General features: G+C 34.2%; 1 long non-coding RNA gene across 2 annotated transcripts; it reads left to right on the top strand.

Moving 5' to 3' along the window:
- The first annotated feature begins 990 nt into the window (after positions 1-990).
- On the top strand, positions 991-6266 carry LOC136230555 (uncharacterized). Of its 2 annotated transcripts, none has more exons than XR_010689450.1 (4): positions 991-1248; positions 2428-2651; positions 5580-5670; positions 5994-6266. It is a non-coding gene; the product is annotated as an uncharacterized lncRNA (long non-coding RNA). The 2 variants fall into 2 exon arrangements; XR_010689449.1 differs by having other exon boundaries at positions 991-1715.
- The last annotated feature ends 9246 nt before the right edge of the window (positions 6267-15512 follow it).

Here is a 15512-nt window from a genome sequence, read left to right as displayed (position 1 = left end):
AATAGAAGGAAATGGAAACATAGGCGAAATGTTGCGTAATTAGTACCAGTGGTCACAAAAATTTGGATAAAAAAAGGTCACAAAAGTTTAATTTGTCCCAATAAAATCACTTAAGTTTGTTTTTGTCCTAATAAAGTCACTTTGGATGTTTTCCGATCATTTTTTTTGCCGAAATCGCTCAGGAGACATCTAATCACACGTCTCAACACCATGTGACACAACAAAAAATATTTAATCACAAATTAACTCAAATAAATAAGGATTGTTAATTAAAATTTTAATCACGAGTAACCTATGTGGCATATCGACTATCAATTAAAATGCGTAGTTACATTACATTTATCTAATATGTCAGGTGGCGTTGACGTGACATTGAGATGCCACGTAAGTAATTTCGGTGAAAAACCGATCGTAAAATGTCCAAAGTGACTTTATTGGGATAAAAAATAAACTTAAGTGATTTTATTGAGACAAATTAAACTTTTGTGATCTTTTGGGGACATTGTCCAAACTTTTATGACCACCGGTACTAATTACCCATGAAATGTTAAAAGAATATGAATTTTGTTTTAATTTGTGTTTGATTGGAGAGTTTACTGATGATTGATGATTTATGTAATTTGTGCTTGATTGATGATGATTTATGCTTGATTAATGATTTATGTAATTTGTGCTTGATGATTGTTAATGCTTGATTGATAATTTGTGTAATTTGATAAAAGTTAATTTTTGGTTGATTGATGATTTATGTAAATTGAGGTATTAATTGATTTTGGATTCATATCTAAGAGGCCAAATGGCTTTTATGTTTTTTGTATGTAAAAAATTAAGAATAAAAAAAAACGAAAATAAAAAGTTTAATAAGTTTTATGGGTGTTTATCTATCCCACATCGCCAAAAAGGTCTGAGATGACCAATTAAGTGAATTATAAATTGAAAATCTAAACGCCTCCTCCTCATCTCATCATTTGTCCTTTTATAATTATTTATTTTAATTTAATATTATTTTTTTAAATTATTAGTAGAAAAACGCGCGCCTCCTCTCCATCTCATCTCTCTCGCTCGATCCCTCAGCCTGCAACCCTTTTTCACCAGTTACAGTCCTAGGGTTCGGAATATTTTATCCCTGCCGACAGCCCTCTCTCTCACCGTATTGCTCTCTTGTTTCTAGGTGCTGCGGAAGTAGTGATTAGGGTTCGGAATCAGGCAAAATCGCATCCGATATGTCAAGTAAAATCGCTCGCATTGGTATGCCAAGCTTCGTTTTTCGCATTGTATATTATCATAAATTACTGAAATATTGAGAATTGGTATATTGAGGAACTGAGTTCTTAATCTCATTGGTGTCTAATGAAATTGATAATCCCAATTGAACTGAGATACTGTGATGACCTTCACAGGGGTTAAAATTTTAGGATAAACACATAGCAGTAACTTCGAATTCTCTCAATTAGAGAGTTATGATTAGCACAAATATTTATGATCAGTATGGTGATCCATGTGGCTGGTTTGCTTTTGTAGAATACATGACTTGGCCTTAAACATCAATGGCTTTGAATTGGGTTTTGCGTTTTTAGCTTCGGGGAATATCGTTTTCAAGGTTGAACATATGTTTGTGCATTAAGAGCTCATGATGCTCGCCGTCATAGTAGAATTTTGTCCACTGTTGAAGTTGATCTTCCTTTAGGGGGCAATGGTCATCCTGCTGAAGCTGGGTTAGTTTAATTTTTTAAATTTGAATTGATATGGCTAGAAATTTGTATGTTTTAATTTAGTTTTTGAATGATGAAATAGATTGTAATTTGGTTTTAATCATTGGGGATTTTGCTTCAATTTTGATTGTTTAAGGAATTTTAGTTGATTTGTTATTGTTTTGGATCTAAGTGCTGCTACTGCAGCTGTTTCCATAGTTATCAGGCGTGACTAGTTGGGCTCCAGGCATGTCGCCTGAGAAGGCAGAAGGGGCTGTGTGCCTGATTGTGCCTTTCTAAGCCTAGCACCTTGCTGTAGGTAGGGCTGTAGTCGTGCTGAGCTGAGGTTTGGGTTGTTTGTTAGAAAATTGACGAATTTGAGCTCAACATCTTGTTCTTGAGCTTCTAGGGAGCTTGTTCACTAGTTGTTAATACTGTGTTCACTAGTTGTTAATTCTGTTCATGAACTTCGTTTGTGAACAACTCATTAATTATGTTTGTTTGAATAGTTGGGTCGGAGTTAGTGATTTGGGTTCTTATTAAAAAGAATATGGTCCAATGAAAAAGAGGCACGTATGATTCTTTTACTAGAACTTCGAAATAAAATCATTGTTTTACTTGGTCAAATGCGAATGAACTGAACAGTTGGTTGGACATGAGAGTTAGTGATTTCGGTTCTGGTTAAAACATATGTTGCTGTATTGCTGTTCATTCTAAAATATGATCTTTGGGTTAGGTAAGGAGCTAAACAATCTGGGGAGTTAGGTACATCCAGTGAAGCACTGGATGGATACTTGGTTTCGGGCAAGCGAACTCCTCGATGATTTCGCAACTTGCTGCAGAAGGAAAGGTGAAAAAGATGTTTGCGCATTGCCTGGATAACGTTAAAGGAGGCGGAATTTTCGCCATTGGGAATGTGGTCTCACCAAAAGTAAATACAACCCCAATGGTACCTAATCAGTATGGGACTCTACTTTTTAGCTATCTTTTTCTATTATCATATTGCTTTGGAGCTTACTGCTTATGCATATAGAGGAAATGATAGAAAAGGCTAGGATAACGATAAAAGCTGCTTTGCACAAAAACTTTGATTTTAAAGCGTTTCACATTTCCGAAACCAAAACTCTCTAGAAACTTTTCTAGTCAATTTAAAAAAAAATTGGTAACTCGTTTCGTAAGATGTAATGTGTTTTCAGAGGTGGATCAATGCTAATACATTGTTCTATAAATCCCTAATATTTTCTAGATCATCTTTTACTAGCTTTCAAAATGAAAAAAAAAAAAAAAAACTTTTTTTTTCCCTCGGGATTGTGTGATTTGTGAGTTTTTTAATGTATATATATATATAAAATTAAACACACATTGGAAGGCAGGCGTTGTAACTTAGGAGACCGCCAAGGCGTGCCTTTGTGCACGTAGCTATGGTTACAAGAGGTATGCCTATTTGTCACATGGTTTTTGTAAGGTTTTAAAAGAGTTAGACACGTGTTCAATCTCCATCGTTGGATTAGACACATCTAGTGTCCAAAATAAACAATAAAAAAAGAAGGCTTAATACATCTTTAACCTCCGGTATTTGTCTAAAAAAGTCAAGTGCCCTCCCGTACTTTGAAAAAGTTTTATTTACACCTAAACTTGCTTAAAGTGTATACATTTCAATTTTTCCAAAATCACTCCTCACACCGCCCCGTGGATTTTAGAGGGTTAATAGGTTACTTTAAATAAGTTCACGGTAAACAGGACATTAATAGGTGGGCAATTGACTTTTTGTTAACAAGTACAAGTGGCTAGGGATGTAGTAGGCCAAAAGTGAAAAAAGGCAAACTTTGAAGGAATTGGGACACCACAACGTGAAAAAGAAGGGCGAAAAAAAAAAGATAACTGAAGAGAGAGAGAGAGACAATGTCATAAGAACTTGAAGTTGAACCTATTAGCCAACTTAGGAGTTACTATTTAGTTGAACACTTGAACTTTGGAATACGATGTTCATTGCATGCAGGGCCGGTCTTGACAATTTAGAGGCCCTAGGCAAAACAAGTCGTAAGAGCCCCTTTAATATAAAATTTACTAATTGATTTTGGGTTTGCAAAAATATCCCTAACGTTTTGGATCAGGATCAATTTTACTCTTAATGTTTAAAATGGTGCAATTTTACCTCTAACGTTGGAAGCCAAGAGCAATTTTATCCCTAACATTAATAAATTGGGTTAATTTGATAAATATTTCATCAAACTGTGTTCTCGATCATGAATCTTGTCATCTACACTTCACACATGCGTCATTTTATCAATAACAAATCACAAACATATGTTGGGATGTAAAAAAAATAAAATATGTTGTCTTTTGTACGAATTGGACAAAAAAAATTCAAAAAATTCACCGAATTTTTAAATATTAATCTCCAGTTCTATTATTAAATTATAAAACACATGAAATCTTTTTTTTAGAACGAATTGATATGCAATTGGTGCAAAATGAGAGACAAAAATATCTGTGTTTTATAATTGTGTCTCAAATTGACCTAAATTATCAACGTTAGGGGTAAATTTGCTCTTGGCTACCAACATTAGGGGTAAATTTGCAACATTTTAGACGTTAGGTGTAAAATTGCTCTTCACCCAAAACGTTATGAGTAGTTTTGCACCTTAACCAATTGATTTTTATTCATATCATTGTATAAATTAATTTTTAATTTTCAAAATTTAATCAAGGTAATAAAATGATTTTTTTTTTAATTTTTAAATTTAATCAAATTAAAAATAGTTATTCTAAAATGAAACTTGTCTTCTTACTCTTGACTACCCGTAACTAGACCTGTCCATGGACCGGGCCAGTCGGGTTTTTAAGTAAAAATGCTCAGCCCAAGCCCAACCCAGCCCACAATTAATTTAGGCGGGCTCGGGCCGGGCTGGGCTCGGGCTTAAAAATCAAATCCCGAGCCCAACCCATATAAGCCCACCTAAATATATATATATAATTGTTAATTATAAAAAAATAAATATTATACTTAAAAATAAATATTTAATATATAAATAAATATTTATTAATTAATATTAATAAGCGGGCCGGGCTGGGCCGACCCGTGTTATTTTTATTAATCCCAAGCCCGCCCAAAAAATAGGCGGGCTTTGGCGGGCCGGGCCGATGAACAATTTTTATTGTCCAAGCTCGGTCCAAGGGACACGGGCCTGGGCGGGTACCCGGGCCCGTGGACAGGTCTACCCGTAACATTTTTATATTAAAAATACATCAAAAAAATGACAAAGATGAGAATCGAACTCATACCCTCTTTAGTGGAAAGTTAGTGCATTACCATTAGGCTAGATTAAATTTATGTATAATACTTAAAACATATATAATTTATTTACAAAGCTAATTTTTTTTGGGCCCCCTTCCGGCCTTGGGCCCTAGGCCGGCGCACCCCGGGCCTAGGCCCAAGGGCCGGCCCTGATTGCATGTTAGAATTTATGATTAAGAATATTGTAATGATTTAGTATTTATTGTAGCATGATTTTAGAATTTGTCATTTCTTATATTTTAAATATTATCATGTAAGGTTTTTTATATTTTTATGGCTAGGGTCCCCTATACTTTGACCCATCAATATTTCTTGGAGACAGGGGTCGAAACGACCCCTGGTCATGGTGGTGTATACGCCCCTGCACTCAGCTCGAAAAATGCAAGAATAGATCGATGTTAACAATAAATATCATAAAAAGGAGAAAGCAAGTGTAGAAAAGAAAGGTTTAGCTCTTTCTCGAAAAAATGGCAATTGAACTCTGCTCCGATGACAATTCAGTCAAACCAGTCCAAGCAACTGCACACTCGATTTACTGTTGTTGTTGTGATGAAACTTGTTATTGAAACTTTCATGTTTTGTAACTGTAGGTACATGATGTGACATCTTATGTAGAAGAACTCCCAGGTGGCGACGCCATTCTAGGTCATGCTGGTGATGATTCAACTGAAGGTTTTATGGGTATGAATCGTTTAGCTGAAACACTAATATCAATCAATCAGAAGCATGTTTCTCCTGACATCCGTTGATTGTTTCACTGGGATTATAGTTGCATAGTAAATTGATTGTCTCACTGATTAATATCAATTACTGTTCTTAGTATTAACTATTACTTGTGTATTATGGATGATTATGCTATGTAGAGCGATATATGGATATTAGTTTTCCATTGTAGTTGTTGAGTTGGATCCGATTTTATACCAATGATCTTACATTGTTTGTTTATATTAGTGATTCGGTGTTTAAGTTAGTAATTAATCTGCATTTTAAACTGTTTTGGACAGTAACCAACCAAAGTTGCAGAATGATGATATCGTTGAGCCACTGATGAAGTTGCTCTATGAACAAACAATCTGAGGTTGATTTCTGATGACATTTTTGAACATGTCAAAATTTTATTGCAGTAATGATCATTTGTTGATTATGTTTATTTCAAATTTTGTTAATTTGAGTTCTAATTTTTTATTATATTATTATCAAAATGACGACATAGTTGTTGATTGTATTTTTTTTATGTGTTCATATAGATTTTTGTAAACTGTATTGATAATTTTTTGAATGAGAGTATATGGCTATTACTTGTTTTCTATCTCAGATTGAGATTATAATCTCAAAAGAATTAATTTTTTTTAGCATTACTAACTAGAAATTTTGTTTCATCTTTAACATATAAATAATGTGTGATAGAGAAGGAATATTGCCACTAACAGTGACCCAAAGCCTAAGATATTACACCTTTATTTTGGAAGGAAAAAAACAATTGGAAATGGTGAGGTGGCATAAATTAGGTATTACAGTGTAAACAGATGGAAATAATCAATAGTCTATGAGATTAATATTTCTCGGAATGATGAGGTGATATAAGTTAAATATTACAGAGTAAAAATATATAAGTAGTTAATAATCAAAGTCAATAGTTAATATAAGTTATATTTCAACTTTATTCATAGAAGTTTTTATAGTGTGAACAGATAGAAGTATTCAACAATCATAGTCAATAGTTACAATTAATAGGAGTAAATTTATTTTCTTTTATTAGTTTTTTAGTTACAGGATTTTACCTTTTAATATCTATAGCTAATCGGTAATAAGCACGATATTGATTATTCTATTTTGGTTCCTGGTGAGAGAGAACCATTCCTTGAGAGTTAATTAATTTGTTCATCTTTTCCATCTTATTTCTTAATATTATCCTAAATTACAAGTTTTCATCATATTGGTTTTAGAAAATTTAAGCGACAAAAATGTTTTTCGGTATATATAATTAACATTGTCACTAAATTTTTTTAGCGATGAAAATTAATGATATTTTCTTCATTCATTTCTTGTAAGAGCAACTCGAGTATATGATGTTTAATTGAGTGCTTGGTGAATTGATAATGTTTTTTACTATTTTTAAGATGTGTCCTCTATTAGAATGGTGGTGGGTATTGTCATTTTTTTGTAACATTGTTTAACGTTTTTTAAATTTAAAAAATTATTTAATTATTTACTATTTGATTATTTTTGTTATCATATTTATAATTAAAACAAATCATATATAAAATAATAATTTGTGTGATTATAGGGTCAACATGGAATTTCTCATTATTAAAGCAATTTTCAAGATGTGTCGTCTATTTGAATAACGGTGAGTGTTTAAAAATTTGAAATAATGTTGTCAATTTTTGGCAATATTGCTTAACTTTTTATAATATAAAAAAAATATTTAATTGATTATTGTTGGATCACTTTTATGACAATATTTATAATTAAAATAAAATATATAAAAAATAATAATTTATGAGACCGTAGTGGCAACTTTTTGGAATAGTTCATTATTGGAGTATTTTTCTTAAATAAAAGTTTTTTATTATTTTAGAATGATGTGTTAAGTTGTTTATTCTTAATTTTTCTTCAGAATTTGATTACTATGATTCTCTGAAGTTGTATAAAGGTTTGATATTATGTGGTTTTAGACCTCACATCTACTTAGGAGAAAGCTAAAATACAGTTTTTTTAGTAATGAAAATTATTTATTAAACCTAACATCAGCTAATATAACCGATATTATTTGAAAGACTTTTGTTATAGTCAAAATAAACCTAACATCACCTAATATGTGTTACGGTTTTGGTCGACACGAAAGCAGGAAACAGAGGTAAAGAAAGAGCCGATAAGGAGAGAATGTCAGGGAATACTCTCGGATCCAAGAGCTAAAGAACTTGAATAAACAATTAATTATTGGATCAAACCTTATTGAAGTGTGATTCTATTTGATTGTAGGTCTCTTAATCAGATTGAGGGAGAACGAAGTGGCTTGGTATGATGGTAAGTGAATGGCCTATGTCTACAAAGCTAAAGTGAAGAAGGATAGAAGTTATTATCGTTGTATTTGGAGAAATATTTTTAGGTCTCACGACAACAATGTTGTTGTTCGCGGTAATCTGTCCGCTAGATCTATGGTAATAGACTTACTTCATTTTCTCTCTCTCAAATTAGGATGTTGATGCAATGAATTCATTTTCATTGTACCTGTAAGATAACTGCAGTGCTTGATTAATTACAGAGATTGGTAAAGTGTCTGAAACTGCTAAAATGCACAACGTAAGATCATTCCTATAAGAGCGGGTTCAAGCCAACGACTACAGTGAAGTAGTAAGCGATAAGGAGTAAGATGTAAGCAGGTACGCAAGAGTAATATTGCAATTGTTCCATTATCCTATAATCGTTTTATTTTTTTTATTATGATTAAACCCTAGACTGACTTAAGCGTCGGAGTATCTACCTTGTTTTGCAAGTCCTCCGTCTCCTTTGTAAGCAGGTAAACAAGGAGCAGGAAACATGTAACACCAGAAGAAGAAGAAGAAGAAAAAAAAAGTAACCTGGTACGCAAGTAGGTAACTAGCTAATTTATGAATAATAATATAAGCATGTAAGCAAGGAGTAGGAAGCGATAAGGAGTAGGATGTAAGCAGGTACCCAAGAGTAATATTGTAATTGTTCCATTTTTTATAAGCTTTTTATTTTTTTTTACTACGATTAAACCTTAGAGTCACTTGAGCGTCAGAGTATCTACCATGTTTTACCCGTCCTCCGTCTCGTTTGTAAGTAGGTAAACAAGGAGCAGGAAACGTGTAGCACCAGAAGAAAAAGAAGAAGAAAGTAACCAGGTACGCAAACATATAAGTAGGTATGTTGGGAGTTATAATATAAGCAGTTAAGCAATGAGAATGAAGTAATAAGCAACAGAAGAAGAAAAATGTACCAGGTACGCAAACATATAAGTAGGTATGTTGGGAATTAAAATATAAGCAGGTAAGCAAGGAGAATGAAGCAGTAAGCAACCGAAAAAGAAGAATGTAACCAGGTACGCAAGTAGGTAATTAGCTAAGTTAGGAATGATATTGTAAGCAGGTAAGCAAGGAGTAGGAAGCGATAAGGACTATAATATAATCAGGTACGCATGCAGGTAAGTAGGAGTAATATTGCAATTGTTCCATTTTCCTATAAGCTTTTTATTTTTTTACTATGTTTAAACCCTAGACTGACTTGAGTGTCGGCGTATCTACCTTGTTTTGCAGGTCCTCTGTCTTCTTTGTAAGCAGGTAAACAAGGTGCAGGAAACGTGTAGCATTAGAAGAAGAAGAAAAAGAAAGTAACCAGATACACAAGCATATAAGTAGGTATGTTGGGAATTATAATATAAGCATGTAAGCAAGGAGAATGAAGTAGTAAGAAACAAAAGAAGAATGTAACCAGGTACGCAAGTAGGTAATTAGCTAATTTAGGAATAATAATATAAGCATGTAAGCAAGGAGTAGGAAGCGATAAGGAGTGGGATGTAAGCATGTAAGCAAGAGTAATATTGCAATTGTTCCATTTTCCATTATACCTGCTTAACTACGATTAAACCTTAGAGTCACTTGAGCGTCAGAGTATCTACTTTGTTTTACCCGTCCTCCATCTCATTTGTAAGCATGTAAATAAAGAGCAGGAAACGTGTAACCTAACACCAGAAGAAAAAGAAGAAGAAAGTAACCAGGTACGCAAACATATAAGTAGGTATGTTAGGAATTATAATATAAGCAGTTAAGCAAGGAGAATGAAGTAATAAGCAACAGAAGAAGAAGAATGTAACCAGGTACGCAAACATATAAGTAGGTATGTTGGGAATTAAAATATAAGCAGGTAAGCAAGGAGAATGAAGCAATAAGCAACCGAAAAAGGAGAATGTAACGAGGTACGCAAGTAGGTTATTAGCTAAGTTAGGAATCATATTGTCAGCAGGTAAGCAAGGAGTAGGAAGCGATAAGGACTATAATATAATCAGGTACGCAAGCAGGTAAGTAGGAGTAATATTGCAATTGTTCCATTTTCCTATAACCTTTTTATTTTTTACTACGATTAAACCCTAGAGTCACTTGACCGTCAGAGTATCTGCCTTGTTTTACCCATCCTCCGTCTCGTTTGTAAGCAGGTAAACAAGGAGCAGGAAACGTGTAGCACCAGAAGAAAAAGAAGAAGAAAGTAACCAGGTACGCAAACATATAAGTAAGTATGTTGGGAATTATAATATAAGTAGGTAAGCAAAGAGAATGAAGTAATAAGAAACAGAAGAAGAAGAATGTAACGAGGTACGCAAATAGGTAATTAGCTAAGTAAGGAATAATATTGTTTGCAGGTAAGCAAGGAGTGGGAAGCGATAAGGAGTAGAATGTAAGCAGGTACACAATCAGGTAAGTAAGAGTAATATTGCAATTGTTCCATCTCCCTATAGTCTTTTTATATTTTAATATGATTAAACCCTAGACTGACTTGAGCGTTGGAGTATCTACCTTGTTTTGCAGGTCTTCCGTCTCCTTTGTAAGCAGGAAACGTGTAGCACAAGAAGAAGAAGAACAAAAAGAAAAAGAAAGTAACCAGGTACGCAAGCATATAAGTAGGTATGTTGAGAATTATAATATAAGCAGGTAAGCAAGGAGAATGAAGTAGTAAGCAACAGAAGAAGAATGTAACCAGGTACGCAAGTAGGTAATTAGCTAATTTAGGAATAATAATATAAGCATGTAAGCAAGGAGTAGGAAGCGATAAGGAGTAGGATGTAAGCAGGTAGGCAAGAGTAATATTGCAATTGTTCCATTTTCCTATAAGCTTTTTATTTTTTTACTACGATTAAACCTTAGACTCACTTGAGTGCAGAGTATCTACCTTGTTTTACCCATCCTCTGTCTCGTTTGTAAGCAGGTAAACAAGGAGCAGGAAACGTGTAGCACCAGAAGAAAAAGAATAAAAAAGTAACCAGGTACGCAAATATATAAGTAGGTATGTTTAGAATTATAATATAAGTAGGTAGGCAAGGAGAATGAAGTAGTAAGCAACAGAAGGAGAAGAATGTAACCAGGTACGCAAACATATAAGTAGGTATATTGGGAATTATTATATATGCAGGTAAGCAAGGAGAATGAAGCAGTAAGCAACAGAAAAAGAAGAATGTAACCAGGTACGCAAGTAGGTAATTAGCTGAGTTAGGAATCATATTGTAAGCAGGTAAGCAAGGAGTTGGAAGCGATAAGGACTATAATATAATCAGGTACGCAAGCAGGTAAGTAAGAGTAATATTGCAATTGTTCCATTTTCCTATAACCTTTTTATTTTTTTTACTATGTTTAAACCCTGGACTGACTTGAGCGTCGGAGTATCTACCTTGTTTTGCAGGTCCTCCGTCTTCTTTGTAAGCAGGTAAACAAGGAGCAGGAAACGTGTAGCACCAGAAGAAGAAGAAAAATAAAGTAACCAAATATGCAAGCATATAAGTAGGTATGTTGGGAATTATAATATAATCAAATAAGCAAGGAGAATGAAGTAGTAAGCAACAGAAGAAAAATGTAACCAGGTACGCAAGTAGGAAATTAGCTAATTTAGGAATAATAATATAAGCATGTAAGCAAGGAGTAGGATGTAAGTAGGTATGCAAGAGTAATATTGCAATTGTTCCGTTTTCCTATAAGCTTTTTATTTTTTTACTACGATTAAACCTTAGACTTACTTGAGCGTCAGAGTATCTACCTTGTTTTACCCATCCTCCGTCTCGTTTGTAAGCATGTAAACAAGGAGCAGGAAACGCGTAGCACCAAAAGAAAAAGAATAAAAAAGTAACCAGGTACGCAAACATATAAGTAGGTATGTTCATAACTATAATATAAGCAGGTAAGCAAGGAGAATGAAGCGGTAAGCAACAGAAGCAGACGAATGTAACGAGGTACGCAAACATATAAGTAGGTATATTGGGAATTATTATATAAGCAGGTAAGCAAGGAGAATGAAGCAGTAAGCAACAGAAAAAGAAGAATGTAACCAGTTACGCAAGTAGGTAATTAGCTAAGTTAGGAATGATATTGTAAGCAGGTAAGCAAGGAGTAGGAAGCGATAAGAACTATAATATAATCAGGTACGCAAGCAGGTATGTAAGAGTAATATTGCAATTGTTCCATTTTCCTATAAGCTTTTTATTTTTTTACTATGTTTAAACCCTAGACTGACTTGAGCGTCGGAGTATCTACCTTGTTTTGCAGGACCTTCGTCTTCTTTCTAAGCAGGTAAACAAGGAGCTGGAAACGTGTAGCACCAAAAGAAGAAGAAAAATAAAGTAACCAAATACGCAAGCATATAAGTAGGTATGTTGGGAATTATAATATAAGCAGATAAGCAAGGATAATGAAGTAGTAAGCAACAGAAGAAGAATGTAACCTGGTACGCAAGTAGGAAATTAGCTAATTTAGGAATAATAATATAAGCATGTAAGCAAGGAGTAGGACGCGATAAGGAGTAGGATGTAAGCAGGTACGTAAGAGTAATATTGCAATTGTTCCATTTTCCTATAAGCTTTTTATTTTTTACTACGATTAAACCCTAGAGTCACTTGAGCGTCAGAGTATCTACCTTGTTTTACCCGTCCTCCATCTCGTTTGTAAGCAGATAAACAGGGAGCAAGAAACATGTAACACCAGAAGAAAAAGAAGAAGAAAGTAACCAGGTACCCAAACATATAAGTAAGTATGTTGGGAATTATAATATAAGCAGGTAAGCAAAGAGAATGAAGTAATAAGAAACAGAAGAAGAAGAATGTAACCAGGTACGCAAGTAGGTAATTAGCTAAGTAAGGAATAATATTGTTAGCAGGTAAGCAAGGAGTGGGAAGCGATAAGGAGTAGGAAGCGATAAGGAGTGGGATGTAAGCAGGTACACAATCAGGTAAGTAAGAGTAATATTGCAATTGTTCCATCTGCCTCTAGTCTTTTTATATTTTAATATGATTAAACCCTAGACTGACTTAAGCATGTAAGCAAGGAGTAGGAAGCGATAAGGAGTGGGATGTAAGCAGGTACGTAAGAGTAATATTGCAATTGTTCCATTTTCCTATAAGTTTTTTATTTTTTTTACTATGATTAAACCCTAGACTGACTTAAGCGTCGGAGTATCTACCTTGTTTTGCAGGTCATCCATCTCCTTTGTAAGCAGGTAAATAAGGAGCAGGAAACATGTAACACCAGAAGAAGAAGAAGAAGAAGAAGAAGAAGAAGAAGAAAGTAACCATGTACGCAAGCATATAAGTAGGTATGTTGGGTATTATAATATAAGCAAGGAGAATGAAGCAGTAAGAAACAGAAAAAGAAGAATGTAACCAGGTACCACATGTAGGTAATTAGCTAAGTTAGGAATAATATTGTAAGCAAGTAAGTAAGGAGTAGGAAGCGATAAGGAGTAGGATGTAAGCAGGTACGCAAGAGTAATATTGCAATTGTTTCATTTTCCTATAAGCTTTTTATTTTTTTTACTACGATTAAACCTTAGAGTCACTTGAGCGTCAGAGTATCTACCTTGTTTTACCCGTCCTCTGTCTCGTTTGTAAGCAGGTAAACAAGGAGCAGGAAACGTGTAGCACCAGAAGAAAAAGAAGAAGAAAGTAACCAGGTACGCAAACATATAAGTAGGTATGTTGGGAATTATAATATAAGCAGGCAAGTGATGGCTCCTATTTATATAGGGTTTTTAGGATTAATTTAGTTTGTTTTAATTTGCTTTTAGTTAAGTTTATGTATTAATTTGATAGTTTTTAGTTAAAATTTGTATTTTCCATTATTTATGGCATTTTCGGTGTTTTTAGGGACTATTCGAGCATTTCCGAACCAGACCCAAGCCTATTGGAGCATTTTCGGACTATTCAAGGATCGTTAGAGCACTTTTGGGATTCATCAGGGACCATTAGAGCACTTTTCGGAAGCCCAGGGATCTAAACAGATAAAAGCCGGAGCAAAATCGCTCCATTTAAGACCTGTCTCATCGAGACATTACATGTCTCGTCGAGACATGCCCTTGTCTCGTCGAGACACTCATTGTCTCGACGAGACGAGGCGGGGAAAGGCGCACCAGCGCCTTCCCCCTTGCTGGAATGCGCGAATTTGGGCCTAAAAGCCCATTAAAACACTTTGTAATGTCCTTTTTTACCCTTGAGGCATTAGGGTTTCCTCCCTAACTCTATAAATAGGGAGCTAATCCTAATCTTTGAGGGGGGATTAGCCATTCAATAAATCAGAGAGCCGCTAGGGCTTTCTCTCCTCCACAATGTAGATTTATGTTTTTGTTTAGATTAGATTTTCCTGCTTTTTAGATTAAGTTTAATATCAATTTCTGTTTTTATTTCTTTCAAGAACAATTGATGGGAGAAGTTCCTCATCTTCTATTTTTGTAATCAGAATCGGCAAAACGGGTTCTAGATTTCTCTCTTTCCCTTTTATCTTTTGCGATTATTTTTAATTGAAGCTTTTTCCATTATTCATATATGCCTATTGCTTTGATTGGTTTGTCTATGAACTGATCCCCATCCGATTTGGGATGGGGATGAAATTAATTGTATGATTAGGGATCTAGGACTTTTGATTGATCGGTTTATGCATGCTTAATGCCTAGAAATTGTTAGGAACAGGATTTATGCTAGAATGAACATTGATAATGATCAACTAGCCTGTTTATGTATATAATGTGCTTAATGCTTGTGACCCTGATATGAAATAGGATTATAGATAGATGAGAACCTGACCACGGAATCGTCTATACCGAATTTGTATTAACCTGACTTCGCTAGAGACCACTAGGAATGAGGCTTTGTGGTTGGGCTATGACTTTAGCCTTAGTTGTCAATAAACCTAATGCTTTGCATGATATAGTGTATATGCCTAATCAAGCCGTTACCCGAATGCATGTGAATAGGAAGGACGAATACTGATCACATTAGTCTTTCACTTAGGACAATTACCTTCGATCACTGGTAAAACATAAATCTGAACTCCCTAAACCCATACATAGGATTTAATCAAAGGATTCATCAGCCTAAATTATGCCAACCATTAATTTACCTTCTACCCTGTCAATTGTTCACTTTATTTTGTTATGTTTTTGCTTTTAATTTAATTAGTTAAGGGTAAATTCTAAAAAAAAACCCATGTGGTTTGATGTTGTTCCAAAAAAACCCTTGTGGTTTGTTATTATAAAAAAAAAGACTGTGGTTTGCGCCGTTAACCAAAAAACGAAAAATGGCTTAACGGTGTTAAAATGCTGACGTGGCACAGGGATAAGGTTGGAAATTCGATTTTTTTTATTTTTTTTAATTTTTCTTTTTTCTTTTTTCTTTTTTTAATTTTTCCGTAAATTTGGAAATTTTCCAGATTTCCGTCAGAAATCTGGAATTTTCCAGATTTCATACACCGTGAGTGTCTGTCTTCTCCCCCTCACTTTTTTTTTATTTTCTTTTTTCATTTTATTAG

Source organism: Euphorbia lathyris, chromosome 5 (genome assembly GCF_963576675.1).
Source record: "Euphorbia lathyris chromosome 5, ddEupLath1.1, whole genome shotgun sequence".
NCBI lineage: Eukaryota > Viridiplantae > Streptophyta > Magnoliopsida > Malpighiales > Euphorbiaceae > Euphorbia > Euphorbia lathyris.
Note: the sequence above shows the minus strand (reverse complement) of the source record. Positions and strands in the feature narration are given on the sequence as shown.